Source organism: Oncorhynchus tshawytscha, unplaced genomic scaffold (genome assembly GCF_018296145.1).
Source record: "Oncorhynchus tshawytscha isolate Ot180627B unplaced genomic scaffold, Otsh_v2.0 Un_contig_2726_pilon_pilon, whole genome shotgun sequence".
Taxonomy (NCBI): Eukaryota; Metazoa; Chordata; class Actinopteri; order Salmoniformes; family Salmonidae; genus Oncorhynchus; species Oncorhynchus tshawytscha.
Genome location: NW_024609307.1, coordinates 40,454 through 52,935, shown reverse-complemented (window position 1 = coordinate 52,935; position 12,482 = coordinate 40,454).

Below are 12,482 nucleotides of genomic sequence, written 5' to 3'. Positions count from 1 at the left end.
ATGATTGTGACAGTAGATCTAGCTGGTCTGTCATAATATAATATAGACAGTAGATCTAGCTGGTCTGTCATAATAGAAACAGTAGATCTAGCTTGTCTGTCTTATTATAATAGAGACAGTAGATCTAGCTGGTCTGTAATATTATATCAGAGACAGTAAATCTAGCTGGTCTGTCATAATATAATAGAGACAGCAGATCTAGCTTGTCTGTCATAATATAATAGAGACAGTAGATCTAGCTTGTCTGTCATAATATAATAGAGACAGTAGATCTAGCTGGTCTGTCATAATATAATAGAGACAGTAGATCTAGCTGGTCTGTCATAATACAATAGAGAAAGTAGATCTAGCTGGTCTGTCATATTATAATATAGTCAATAGATCAAGCTGATCTGTCATATTATAATATAGTCAATAGATCCAGCTGGTCTGTCAAAATATAATAGAGACACTAGATCTAGCTGGTCTGTCATATCATCATATAGTCAATAGATCCAGCTGGTCTGTCATAATATAATAGAGACAGTAGATCTAGCTGATCTGTCATTTACTATAGAGACAGTAGATCTAGCTGGTCTGTCATTTACTATAGAGACAGTAGATCTAGCTGGTCTGTCGTAATGTAATAGGTACTATAGATCTAGCTGGTCTGTCATAATATAATAGAGAGAGTAGGTCTAGCTGGTCTGTCATTTACTATAGAGACAGTAGATCTAGCTGGTCTGGCATAATATAATAGAGACAGTAGATCTGGCTGGTCTGTCATAATGTAATAGGTACTATAGATCTAGCTGGTCTGTAATAATATAAGAGAGAGAGTAGGTCTAGCTGGTCTGTCATTTATTATAGAGACAGTAGATCTAGCTGGTCTGTCGTAATGTAATAGGTACTATAGATCTAGCTGGTCTGTCATAATATAATAGAGACAGTAGATCTAGCTGGTCTGTCATAATATTTTAAACACAGTAGATCTAGCTGGTCTGTCATAATACAATAGAGATAGTAGATCTAGCTGGTCTGTCATAATATTTTAAACACAGTAGATCTAGCTGGTCTGTCATAATACAATAGAGACAGCCGGTCTAGCTGGTATGTCATAATATAGTAGAGTCAGTAGATCTAGCTGGTCTGTCATAATATAGAGACAGTAGCTCTAGCTGGTCTGTCATACTATAATAGACACAGTAGATCTAGCTGGTCTGTCATAATATAATAGAGACAGAAGATCTAGCTGGTGTGTCATAATATAATAGAGACAGTAGATCTAGCTGGTCTGTCATAATATTTTAAACACAGTAGATCTTGCTGGTCTGTCAGAATATAATAGAGACAGTAGATCTAGCTCGTCTGTCATAATATAATAGAGGCAGTAGATCTAGCTGGTCTGTCATAATATAATAGAGACAGTAGATCTAGCTGGTCTGTCATAATACAATAGAGACAGTAGATCTAGCTGGTATGTCATCATATAATAGAGACAGTAGATCAAGCTGGTCTGTCATATTATAATATAGTCAATAGATCCAGCTGGTCTGTCAAAATATAGAGACACTAGATCTAGCTGGTCTTACATAATATAGAGATTTTAGATCTAGCTGGTCTGTCATAATATTTTAAACACAGTAGATCTAGCTGGTCTGTCATAATGCAATAGAGACAGCAGGTCTAGCTGGTCTGCCATAATATAATAGAGACAGTAGATCTAGCTGGTCTGTCGTAATGTAATAGGTACTATAGATCTAGCTGGTCTGTCATAATGTAATAGGTACTATAGATCTAGCTGGTCTGTCATAATATAATAGAGAGAGTAGGTCTAGCTGGTCTGTCATTTACTATAGAGACAGTAGATCTAGCTGGTCTGTCATAATGTAATAGGTACTATAGATCTAGCTGGTCTGTCATAATATAATAGAGAGAGTAGGTCTAGCTGGTCTGTCATTTACTATAGAGACAGTAGATCTAGCTGGTCTGTCGTAATGTAATAGGTACTATAGATCTAGCTGTTCTGTCATAATATAATAGAGAGAGTAGGTCTAGCTGGTCTGTCATTTACTATAGAGGCAGTAGATCTAGCTGGTCTGTCATACTATAATAGAAACAGTAGATCCAGCTGGTCTGTCATAATATAATAGAGACAGTAGATATATCTGGTCTGTCATCATATAATAGAGGCATTAGATCTAGCTGGTCTGTCATAATATAGACTACAATCCTATGTGAATCTATATATCCTGTGTAGATTACTATCCTGTATAGACTACTATCCTATATGAACCTAAAGATCCTGTATAGACTACTATCCTATATGAACCTATAGATCCTGTATAGACCACTCTCCTATATGAACCTATACATCCTATGTAGATTACTACCCTATATCGATTACTACCCTGTATAGTCTACTATCCTGTATAGTCTACTATGCTGTAGTCTACTATCCTGTATATTCGACTGTCCTATATAGTCTACTATCCTGTATAGACTACTGTCCTATATATTCTACTATCCTGTAGACTACCTTCCTATATATTCTACTATCCTATATATTCTCCTATCCTGTATAGTCTACTATCCTGTATATTCGACTGTCCTATATAGTCTACTATCCTGTATAGACTACTAACCTGTATAGACTACTGTCCTATATATTCTACTATCCTATATATTCTACTATCCTATATATTCTACTATCCTGTATAGACTACTATCCTATATATTCTACTATCCTGTATAGACTACTGTCCTGTATAGACTACTATCCTGTATATTCTACTATCCTGTATAGACTACTGTCCTATATATTCTACTATCCTATATAGACTACTGTCCTGTATAGACTACTGTCCTGTATAGACTACTGTCCTGTATAGACTACTGTCCTGTATAGACTACTGTCCTGTATAGACTACTGTCCTGTATAGACTACTGTCCTGTATATTCTACTATCCTATATAGACTACTGTCCTGTATATTCTACTATCCTGTATATTCTACTATCCTGTATAGACTACTGTCCTATATATTCTACTATCCTGTATAGACTACTATCCTATATAGACTACTGTCCTATATATTCTACTATCCTATTTATTCTCCTATCCTGTATAGACTACTGTCCTATATATTCTACTGTCCTGTATAGACTACTGTCCTATATATTCTACTGTCCTATATAGACTACTGTCCTGCATGTCCTGCATAGACTACTGTCCTGCATAGACTACTGTCCTGTATAGACTACTGTCCTGTATAGACTACTATCGTATATATTCTACTATCCTGTATATTCTACTATCCTGTATAGACTACTGTCCTATATATTCTACTATCCTATATATTCTACTGTCCTATATATTCTACTATCCTGTATAGACTACTGTCCTATATATTCTACTGTCCTATATATTCTACTATCCTGTATAGACTACTGTCCTATATATTCTACTGTCCTGTATAGACTACTATCGTATATATTCTACTATCCTGTATATTCTACTATCCTGTATAGACTACTATCGTATATATTCTACTATCCTGTATATTCTACTATCCTGTATAGACTACTGTCCTATATATTCTACTATCCTATATATTCTACTGTCCTATATATTCTACTATCCTGTATAGACTACTGTCCTATATATTCTACTGTCCTATATATTCTACTATCCTGTATAGACTACTATCCTATATATTCTACTGTCCTATATATTCTACTATCCTGTATAGACTACTGTCCTATATATTCTACTGTCCTATATATTCTACTATCCTGTATAGACTACTATCCTATATATTCTACTGTCCTATATATTCTACTATCCTATATATTCTACTATCCTGTATAGACTACTGTCCTATATATTACTACCTGACTACTATCCTATATATTCTACTATCCTATATATTCTACTATCCTGTATAGACTACTGTCCTATATATTCTACTGTCCTATATATTCTACTATCCTGTATAGACTACTGTCCTATATATTCTACTATCCTATATATTCTACTATCCTGTATAGACTACTGTCCTATATATTCTACTGTCCTGTATAGACTACTATCCTATATATTCTACTATCCTATATAGACTACTATCCTATATATTCTACTGTCCTATATATTCTACTATCCTGTATAGACTACTGTCCTATATATTCTACTATCCTATATATTCTACTATCCTGTATAGACTACTGTCCTATATAGACTACTATCCTATATATTCTACTATCCTATATATTCTACTATCCTGTATAGACTACTGTCCTATATATTCTACTGTCCTATATATTCTACTATCCTATATATTCTACTATCCTATATATTCTACTGTCCTATATATTCTACTATCCTGTATAGACTACTGTCCTATATATTCTACTGTCCTATATATTCTACTATCCTATATATTCTACTATCCTGTATAGACTACTGTCCTATATATTCTACTGTCCTATATAGACTACTATCCTATATATTCTACTGTCCTATATATTCTACTATCCTATATATTCTACTATCCTGTATAGACTACTGTCCTATATATTCTACTGTCCTATATATTCTACTATCCTATATATTCTACTATCCTATATATTCTACTGTCCTATATATTCTACTATCCTATATATTCTACTATCCTGTATAGACTACTGTCCTATATATTCTACTATCCTATATATTCTACTATCCTGTATAGACTACTGTCCTATATAGACTACTATCCTATATATTCTACTATCCTATATATTCTACTATCCTGTATAGACTACTGTCCTATATATTCTACTGTCCTATATATTCTACTATCCTATATATTCTACTGTCCTATATATTCTACTATCCTATATATTCTACTATCCTGTATAGACTACTGTCCTATATATTCTACTGTCCTATATATTCTACTATCCTATATATTCTACTGTCCTATATATTCTACTATCCTATATAGACTACTATCCTATATATTCTACTGTCCTATATATTCTACTATCCTATATATTCTACTATCCTATATATTCTACTATCCTGTATAGACTACTATCCTATATATTCTACTGTCCTATATATTCTACTATCCTATATATTCTACTATCCTGTATAGACTACTATCCTATATATTCTACTGTCCTATATATTCTACTATCCTATATATTCTACTATCCTATATATTCTACTATCCTATATATTCTACTATCCTGTATAGACTACTGTCCTATATATTCTACTGTCCTGTATAGACTACTATCCTATATATTCTACTGTCCTATATATTCTACTATCCTATATATTCTACTATCCTGTATAGACTACTGTCCTATATATTCTACTATCCTATATATTCTACTATCCTATATATTCTACTGTCCTATATATTCTACTATCCTATATATTCTACTATCCTGTATAGACTACTATCCTATATATTCTACTGTCCTATATATTCTACTATCCTATATATTCTACTATCCTGTATAGACTACTGTCCTATATATTCTACTATCCTATATATTCTACTATCCTATATATTCTACTATCCTGTATAGACTACTGTCCTATATATTCTACTGTCCTGTATAGACTACTATCCTATATATTCTACTGTCCTATATATTCTACTATCCTGTATAGACTACTATCCTATATATTCTACTATCCTGTATAGACTACTATCCTATATATTCTACTGTCCTATATATTCTACTATCCTATATATTCTACTATCCTGTATAGACTACTGTCCTATATATTCTACTATCCTATATATTCTACTATCCTGTATAGACTACTGTCCTATATAGACTACTATCCTATATATTCTACTATCCTATATATTCTACTATCCTGTATAGACTACTGTCCTATATATTCTACTGTCCTATATATTCTACTATCCTATATAGACTACTATCCTATATATTCTACTATCCTATATATTCTACTATCCTATAGACTATATATTCTACTATCCTGTATAGACTACTATCCAATATAGACTACTATCCTGTATAGACTACTATCCTATATATTCTACTATATATTCTACTGTCCTATATATTCTACTATCCTGTATAGACTACTGTCCTATATATTCTACTGTCCTGTATAGACTACTATCCTATATATTCTACTATCCTATATATTCTACTGTCCTATATATTCTACTATCCTATATATTCTACTATCCTGTATAGACTACTGTCCTATATATTCTACTGTCCTGTATAGACTACTGTCCTATATATTCTACTATCCTGTATAGACTACTGTCCTATATATTCTACTATCCTGTATATTCTACTATCCTGTATAGACTACTATCCTATATATTCTACTGTCCTATATATTCTACTATCCTGTATAGACTACTATCCTATATATTCTACTGTCCTATATATTCTACTATCCTGTATAGACTACTGTCCTATATATTCTACTGTCCTATATATTCTACTATCCTATATATTCTACTATCCTGTATAGACTACTGTCCTATATATTCTACTGTCCTATATAGACTACTATCCTATATATTCTACTATCTTATATATTCTACTATCCTGTATAGACTACTGTCCTATATATTCTACTATCCTATATAGACTACTATCCTATATATTCTACTGTCCTATATATTCTACTATCCTATATATTCTACTATCCTGTATAGACTACTGTCCTATATATTCTACTGTCCTGTATAGACTACTATCCTATATATTCTACTATCCTATATAGACTACTATCCTATATATTCTACTGTCCTATATATTCTACTATCCTGTATAGACTACTGTCCTATATATTCTACTATCCTATATATTCTACTATCCTGTATAGACTACTGTCCTATATATTCTACTATCCTATATATTCTACTATCCTGTATAGACTACTGTCCTATATATTCTACTGTCCTATATATTCTACTATCCTATATATTCTACTATCCTATATATTCTACTGTCCTATATATTCTACTATCCTATATAGACTACTGTCCTATATATTCTACTGTCCTGTATAGACTACTATCCTATATATTCTACTGTCCTATATATTCTACTATCCTATATATTCTACTATCCTGTATAGACTACTGTCCTATATATTCTACTATCCTGTATATTCTACTATCCTGTATATTCTACTATCCTATATATTCTACTATCCTGTATAGACTACTGTCCTATATATTCTACTGTCCTGTATAGACTACTATCCTATATATTCTACTGTCCTGTATAGACTACTATCCTATATATTCTACTGTCCTATATATTCTACTATCCTGTATAGACTACTGTCCTATATATTCTACTATCCTATATATTCTACTATCCTGTATAGACTACTGTCCTATATAGACTACTATCCTATATATTCTACTATCCTATATATTCTACTATCCTGTATAGACTACTGTCCTATATATTCTACTGTCCTATATATTCTACTATCCTATATATTCTACTGTCCTATATATTCTACTATCCTATATATTCTACTATCCTGTATAGACTACTGTCCTATATATTCTACTGTCCTGTATAGACTACTATCCTATATATTCTACTGTCCTATATATTCTACTATCCTATATATTATACTGTCCTATATATTCTACTATCCTATATAGACTACTATCCTATATATTCTACTGTCCTATATATTCTACTATCCTATATATTCTACTATCCTGTATAGACTACTGTCCTATATATTCTACTGTCCTATATATTCTACTATCTACTATCTTATATATTCTACTATCCTATATATTCTACTATCCTATATATTATACTGTCCTATATATTCTACTATCCTATATAGACTACTATCCTATATATTCTACTGTCCTATATATTCTACTATCCTATATATTCTACTATCCTGTATAGACTACTGTCCTATATATTCTACTGTCCTATATAGACTACTATCCTATATATTCTACTGTCCTATATATTCTACTATCCTGTATAGACTACTGTCCTATATATTCTACTGTCCTATATAGACTACTATCCTATATATTCTACTATCCTATATATTCTACTATCCTGTATAGACTACTATCCTATATATTCTACTGTCCTATATATTCTACTATCCTATATATTCTACTATCCTGTATAGACTACTGTCCTATATATTCTACTATCCTATATATTCTACTATCCTATATATTCTACTGTCCTATATAGACTACTATCCTATATATTCTACTGTCCTATATATTCTACTATCCTGTATAGACTACTGTCCTATATATTCTACTATCCTATATATTCTACTATCCTGTATAGACTACTATCCTATATATTCTACTGTCCTATATATTCTACTATCCTATATATTCTACTATCCTGTATAGACTACTGTCCTATATATTCTACTATCCTATATATTCTACTATCCTGTATAGACTACTGTCCTATATAGACTACTATCCTATATATTCTACTATCCTATATATTCTACTATCCTGTATAGACTACTGTCCTATATATTCTACTGTCCTATATATTCTACTATCCTATATATTCTACTATCCTATATATTCTACTGTCCTATATATTCTACTATCCTGTATAGACTACTATCCTATATATTCTACTGTCCTATATATTCTACTATCCTATATATTCTACTATCCTGTATAGACTACTGTCCTATATATTCTACTATCCTGTATAGACTACTGTCCTATATATTCTACTATCCTGTATAGACTACTGTCCTATATATTCTACTATCCTATATATTCTACTATCCTATATATTCTACTGTCCTATATATTCTACTATCCTATATATTCTACTATCCAATATAGACTACTAACCTGTATAGACTACTGTCCTATATATTCTACTGTCCTATATATTCTACTATCCTATATATTCTACTATCCTGTATAGACTACTGTCCTGTATAGACTACTGTCCTATATATTCTACTATCCTGTATAGACTACTATCCTATATAGACTACTGTCCTATATATTCTACTATCCTGTATAGACTACTATCCTATATAGACTACTGTCCTATATATTCTACTATCCTATATATTCTACTATCCTGTATAGACTACTGTCCTATATATTCTACTGTCCTATATATTCTACTATCCTATATATTCTACTGTCCTATATATTCTACTATCCTGTATAGACTACTGTCCTATATATTCTACTATCCTGTATAGACTACTGTCCTGTATAGACTACTAAAGGACTATTCTGCTCAAGTGGTAATTTGTATTCAGACATTTGGAACAACACAAATACATAATCATAACACAACACTATATAAATAAAATCATTAACTTAAGATTCATAAAAATCAAAAAGAAGTAAGAACTATAATAATTTTTTTAGAACATAAATAAAAATGGAATTGAATTATTACCCTATTGCTAACAAAAAACACAAATATAACTCACAAATCCTACATCACACAAATAGAATAACACGCTTATAAAGAAGAGAATGTCACTATTCGGAATATATTCAAAAATAATAATAATTGACACGGCTGCCCATGTCACCTATACCTAAATCCACCACTGACCTGAGAGGATGGGACACCACCACTCAACCCACCCTGTAACTCGTCTGATGTATCTCACACCCAAACACCTCTCTGCAGCTGCCAACACAACCTCTATTTCCTGAGTCTTACGTTCCATCCCTGCAGTACAGTTGATAACTATTGTTATAAATGCTGAAGATCCAACTTTACTGAACCATATATCACTTGTTGGTTTATATCTCTGTTCTGGTACAGATCTACTACACCCCTCCTCTCAGGATCCCTCCCTCTGTTCTGGTACAGATCTACTACACCAGTCCTCTCAGGATCCCTCCCCCACTTCTGGTACAGATCTACCACACCAGTCCTCTCAGGATCCCTCTCTCTGTTCTGGTACAGATCTACTACACCAGTCCTCTCAGGATCCCTCCCCCTGTTCTGGTACAGATCTACTAGTCACACCCCTCCTCTCAGGATCCCTCCCCCTTGACCCATCTTCCTCTACTTTCTTCACTGCCTCAGGAAATGACAACTTCTGCTCTACTCTAACCCTGGAAACCTCAACCTGCCTCTCTCTCGCACGGGACACTTCTGATCCCCAGTCCCATGGGCACCCCTACAGTTAACACATACCACTACTTTCCCAATGCTACACATTCCTGTGTCTCATTCCCTTCTGCACACTTCTTACACCTCGGAACCTCCCTCCTAATCACTGCTGCTACATAGTGTCGTGACGTTGCATTAGTTAATGTGACGACTGTTGTTCATCGAATGTTTAAAGTTGCTAATTAACAAACCATATCACTTTTTTCCCCCAGACATTTTTAACTGACTCAAGCTCACCATCTTCCTCCCTCTCTTAGACCTCCTCTGCCTCTCTTTTCCCCTCCATTCCTCGTCCGTATGCCAAGTATATGTCTCCTTATTTATTTATGGATTTATTTAACCTTTATTTAACTAGTACAACAGTACATCCCACTTATAATGCAGCTGCTTCATCTTGATGTTATTCTTTGTCAAAAGCTACCACAATACTTTTCCATTTCAAACAAGCCCCGCTCTTCCAACCACCATCCCTGTCTCTGCAAAAGCTCTCCACAAAATGTCACGTCTCAATGGGGCTTCCCATGTTAAGATAGCCTTTTGTCTACTAGAGGCCTCTATCCTTCTCTATGGTGTCTGACTTTAGGTAGACATACAGTAGATGTTAAAATAGCCTTTTGTCTACTAGAGGCCTCTATCCTTCTCTATGGTGTCTGACTTTAGTAGACATACAGTAGATGTTAAAATAGCCTTTTGTCTACTAGAGGCCTCTATCCTTCTCTATGGTGTCTGACTTCAGGTAGACAAACAGTATATGACGTGTTTCTGGCCACGTGGTGACGGAGCCACGTAAGTGACGCGCCTGTCTGTCAGCCGAGCCGTAGAACAAGATGGCGGACTCCTTAGCAGCGGCTCAGGGAGAGGAGAACGAACCGGAGAAAGAAGGCAAGGAGAGACGGATGGAGGGAGGTAGTGAGAGCCGGGGGTCGAAGGAGACCTCCGAGGTGACGGAGACGCTGGGGTTTTACGACAAGAAGAAAGTCCAGAAGGACAAGAAACGGAGTCTGTCTGGTGAGTACTGAAGCAGAACCTCTGAGCAGAGGAGAGCTCTCTGGTCTCGTTTCAAGCCCAGGTACTGGTTCAGGTGAGTACCAACGGAGCCCCGTCCACAAACACAGCCGGGTAGCTGGTGTGGCCATTTGATCAAATACTAAATTAATTACGGATTTAAGCATCCAAACAATAGTATGTAGTTAGTTACACAGCCAGTCAGCCAGATAACGGTGGTGGGGATGGTAGTAGTAGTAGTAGTAGTAGTAGTAATACTAGCAGAAGTAGTAGTAGTAGTAGCGGTGGTGGTGGTAGTAGCAGTAGTAGTAATAGTAGCAATAGTAGCAATAGTAGCAGTAGTAGCAGTAGTAGTAATAGTAGCAATAGTAGCAATAGTAGCAGTAGTAGCATAGTAGCAGTAGTAGTAATAGTAGCAATAGTAGCAGTAATAGTAATAATAGTAGCAGTAGTAGCTGGTTAACAAACAACAAACACAGCCAATACTAGCTAGTAGCTAACGTTAGTTACTTAATGCAGGGTTACAGTAGCCAGCTAACTAGTTTGTTGTAGTAGCAGTGGACAGATGTAGATGGACAGATTGAGGAGCAGTGTGGACAGATTGAGGAGCAGTGTGGACAGATTGAGGAGCAGTGTGGACAGATTGAGGAGTGAGTGTGGACAGATTTAGATGGACAGATTGAGGAGCAGTGTGGACAGATTGAGGAGCAGTAATGGACAGATTGATAGAGCAGTGTGGACAGATTGAGGTAGCAGTGTGGACAGATTGAGGAGCAGTGTGGACAGATTGAGGAGCAGTGTGGACAGATTGAGGAGCAGTGTGGACAGATTGAGGAGCAGTGTGGACAGATTTAGTGTGTACAGATTGAGGACAGTATAATGAGGAGTGTAGTAATGGATAATGGTAGCAGTATTGGTAATAGTGTGCAATGAGGACAGTAGCAGTGTGGACAGATTGAGGAGCAGTGTGGACAGATTAACAAACACAGCCAGTGTAGACAGATAGATGGACAGATTGAGGTGCAGTGTGGACAGATTTAGATGGACAGATTGAGGAGCAGTGTGGACAGATGTAGATGGACAGATTGAGGTGCAGTGTGGACAGATTGAGGTGCAGTGTGGACAGATTTAGATGGACAGATTGAGGAGCAGTGTGGACAGATTTAGATGGACAGATTGAGGAGCAGTGTAGACAGATGTAGATGGACAGATTGGGGTGCAGTGTGGACAGATTGAGGTGCAGTGTGGACAGATTTAGATGGACAGATTGAGGAGCAGTGTGGACAGATTGAGGAGCAGTGTGGACAGATTTAGATGGACA